Raw genomic sequence first — 4,220 nt, 5'->3', positions numbered from 1 at the left:
TGTAAAAGAATTTTAAGATGTATTATATACATGTACCAACTCCCCGTGATAAATATAGTCATTACATACTACAAATATATACGAGTAGAATTTTCTAAAAACTAAACTTTAAAAACCAAATTAATGTAGTCCACCACCACAGAAGGCTAAAGGGAAAAAAAATCATACAATCATATCAAGAAATGCAGAAAAAGCATCTGACCAAACCCAACATTAATTATTATAAAAGTTCTTAGTAAATTAGGAATAGAAAGAGAACTTCCTAAATTTGGTAAAGAATATCTACAAAAACCCTGCAACTGTCATCATACTTAGTGAGAAACTAGGTACTGTCTAAGATCTGGATATCTCCACGCAAACAGTGAATTTAGATATAGACCTTACTCTTTTCACAAAAATTAACCTAAAAAGGATCACCGACCTAAGTGTAAAATATGAAACTATATAACTTCTAGAAGATAGCATAAGAAAAAACTCTAGGTAATCTTGTGTTTGGCAATGAGTTTCTAAATACCAAAATTATGATCCATGAAGGAAAAATTAGTAAGTTAGGCTTTGTTAAATTTTAAAATTCCTGTTCTGGAAAGTCACCATTAAGACAAAGAAAGACAAGCTGAAAAGTGGAAGAAAATCTTTGCAAAGCATGTATCTGATAGAGAGCTATTATGAGAAATACACGCCCGCACACACACACACACACACACACAAACAACAACCCTGAAATTTAGCAATAAGACAAACAATTGAATTTGTAAATGAGGAAAAATTTGGAACAGACACTTTACCCACAAAGATATACAGGTGGCAAATAAGCTAATGAAAGGATGCTTGACATCATATGTCATTAGGGAACAGTAAATTAAACTGAGACATTACATATCGATTCAAATGGCTGAAATTCAGAAAAACAAAAAAAAAACCTGGCCGTATCCGATGCTGGCATGCTTTGGAACAACAGCAGCTCTCTCTTTTTCTCATGCTAATGGAAATGCAAAACGGTACAGCCACTTTGGAAGACAGTTCAGTAGTTTCTACCAAAGCTAGACAGTGTTTTAACATATAATCTAAAAGTCATGCTCCTGGGTATTTATTTTGATGAAAAATTTATGTCCAGACAAACCTGCACACTGATACTTATAGTATTTTATTCGTAATCATCAAAAGTGGCTGTCCTACACTGGGTTTATTAGTTCCCTAGGGCTGGCATTAACAAAAGTATGTAACATAGGCTCGGTGATGGCAAACCTTTTAGAGCTTTCAGTGATAATAAACAGCTCGCTACAGTACGCGTGCTTTAAAACATACTGTCATGGCCCGGGGATTTAGTTCAGTGTTTCCACTGCCTGCTTCACAAGCGCGAGGACTCAAGTTTGATCCCCAGTAACAAATAAATAAATAAATAAAATAAAACATACTCTCTTAATTTTAGCTCACAACCGACTACATTGAATAAGTTGAAACTTGTCAACCACTAAGGTTCCACGTGCCACTTCTCATACTGAAGATTCCGCTTTCTGTTGGATGGCTCTGGGCAGCAGCACTCACTGTATTTTTTGACCATATCACATCCCAAATTTGTCAAAACCTACAGAAGTGTACTACAAGAATACAATATGTTAGGGAGAGGCGAATAAGGAACTCTGTACTATCTGGACACACCTATAATCCCAGGTACTTGGAAACTGAAGCAGGAGAATGGCAAGTTTGTGGCAATATGGGTAATTTAGCAAGGCCCTCGTTATGACAGTGGTTAGATGTTCTTCTAAAGCCTCATGTGGTCATAGGTGGGGCTTTTTCAGAGGTGGCTTTTAAGGTACCTTGCTGCTTTTGTTATGCTCTGTCCACCATGAACTGTTTCTCCCGATACCCTTCTGCCATGCCTCCTCCTCCCCCTCCTCCTCCTCCTCCGGGAGGACCTGGCACTTGTGAGGCAGGTGGCAGAACCACTGAGCTAGATTCTTGGCCCCGGGAATTTCTTCTTACTCTTGTCTCTCCTGTTGAGATGGGTAAACTTTTCCCAAGCTCCTGTAATACCCTGCATATATGACGATTCATCCTATGGTTGCATCTACCATAGCATATTTTAACATCTTTGTGTCACTGTCAGTTATAGTTATCATTAGTCCAGAACACAGAGATGGTGAAAGGAGCTAACCCTTGCAATTGGTTAGCAGGCACCTAGAGAGGCCGGACAAAGGCATTTCTGTTCATTCAATGCATCGATGATGTAACTTGCATAATCATTGAGCCTTCTGACTCACAAGGCTATTTTTCTAGATGAGGACATAAAACTGAGTTGTGTCACTTCAACTTTACTGCAATCCAAGCAGTCTCTGGATTACTGGTCTTTGGTCTGTCACAGCTGGATTTTTGGACTAGGAAACCATTCAAATTAAAAAGCAGTGTAGTATTCAGTTCAGACCATGTGTCATATTCCATGGTTCTCCGGCACAAGTGTCAGGACAACAGATAACACAAATGAGGAGGCAGACTCAGGTTAGGAAAGGACCTGACACTTTGGAAAGGTCATGCCCAATCTAGAGTAAGCAGTCATTTGGTAGGCCTCAGCCAGTTTTGCCATAAGGAAGGCAGAGATGCAGATTTCTCTCTACAGAAAAATGTGACTTTTAATGCTGGTAATTAACTCAAGCTGTTTGGAACTACTAGAATGGTACTTTGGGTGTAAAAGGGGTTATGCAAATGAACTGGATATTTATGATGTGGGAAAGTAGCAGGTAATGGCTTAAGGGTTAAGGAGGCTTCTGGAGAATGCTGATATTTTCAAAGAGCTACTGAATCTGAAGGAATATCAAAAGATTTAAGCCAAGTGGTATGATATGGCTAGCATGACAGAAAGATCACTTGGCAGTTGACAGGGGCAGGGTTGGGAGCAGAGTAGTGAATCAGAGGTCTATCGTTGAGTAAGGGAAAAGGGGAGATGACAAAGGCCTACTTCCTTTGGACTTTCTCATACCAAACTGTACACCCTAAGCTAGCAGGGCTCCTTCCTACCTTGCTGTGTCTCCAGCACTAAACAGAAAGCTTGCTCAATATTTGTAGGAAGAACGAAACAATGTGAGGGAGCGAGGGTAGAGACATTTTAAAGGACTAGGTTTAAAAGTCAACTGCTTTGACGTATAAAATGTTGGTAATGATGAGAGCAGTCATGGGACTGGGGAGCCATGGAAGCCTGTTTCTTTCCCTGAAGCTTCTCTTTGCAGAGAGGTAATTGTCAAATGAGGACAAAGTGTACAGTTGTGTTTTGTTTTTTTAAACCTTTGCTGTTTGGATTACTGGGGTTTATATGTGGTTCCTTGAGGTATTCAGTGATGGTGAACCTCAAGAGATTTCAGTAATAAACAGGCCGCTGTTGCACATGTGCTACAGGTTCGCTACCACTGAAGGGGACTATTAAGTTACCTGAAGGATTGAAAAAGATTGGTTGAACGAAAATGCAGGGATGAGCCATTTCTGCACTGTAAATGGGACTGACTTCACCCTGCAACCTCGTTAAGATCACTTTTAGGTTGGGGTAAGGACGGAAGACCCTTGGAATCTCCGGGCCTTGTCAAGTTCCCAACCTAACTAGTAGACAATTCTCACCCCCAAATTCCCCAGTTCGCCTTGCCCCCACACAACCAATTTTTTGACTACCACCCCACCTCCGCCCCTTCCCTTCCACCTCCTCTTCTCGCTGCTCCCGCCCTACATCCTTCCCCTCTGCCCGCTTCCACCTAGCTCCTACGCCAGGCCTTGCGCCCTCCCCCGCAAGTTGCAGCCCTGTCCGCGGCTCTTCTTTTTCCTCCCTTCCGTCAGTGCCCCTTTCGGGCGGCTCGGGCAACCCCGTGCTTCGCTTGCCCAATGAGAAGACGGCGCAGGGCGGGGCGGGACTTGGGTTGGAGCGGAAGTGGTGGTCAGAGCGGAAGTGGAGCTGCCGCCGCCGCCACCGCCGCCGCCGCTGATTCCGGAGCCGGAGTAGCTGCCGCCGCCACCACCACTGCAGCCACCGCAGTCCCCGCGTACGCTGCTGCTTGAGGAGTGGGCTTGGGAAGGAAGCGGTCACCGCTCTCAACTTCGTCGGAAGCGCCTTTGCCCCCTGCAGTCCTCCTACGGTGAGTGCGCGCGAGGCGCGCCCGCAGTCCCCAGGGGCCCAGGCTCAAAGCCCCTCTCGGGCGGCAGCAGCGACAGCGGCCCCGTGGTTGGGTCCCAGGTGTACGCGT

At 44.0% G+C, this 4,220-nt stretch overlaps 1 protein-coding gene across 1 annotated transcript in view; it reads left to right on the top strand.

Annotated features, from left to right (window-relative positions):
* Positions 1 to 3,912: 3,912 nt before the first annotated feature.
* Ywhab (tyrosine 3-monooxygenase/tryptophan 5-monooxygenase activation protein beta) overlaps positions 3,913 to 4,220 on the top strand; it is a 20,694-nt gene continuing 20,386 nt past the window's right edge. The window contains exon 1 of the mRNA XM_010631479.3: positions 3,913 to 4,112. The gene's annotated coding sequence lies outside the window, so the exon portion shown is untranslated. The remainder of the gene's footprint in view (positions 4,113 to 4,220) is intronic.

This window comes from Fukomys damarensis, unplaced genomic scaffold (genome assembly GCF_012274545.1).
Source record: "Fukomys damarensis isolate Sample0158 unplaced genomic scaffold, DMR_v1.0_HiC HiC_scaffold_22, whole genome shotgun sequence".
Lineage (NCBI taxonomy): Eukaryota > Metazoa > Chordata > Mammalia > Rodentia > Bathyergidae > Fukomys > Fukomys damarensis.
The sequence above is the reverse complement of the archived record's forward strand: the minus strand, read 5'-3'. Positions and strand labels throughout refer to the sequence as shown.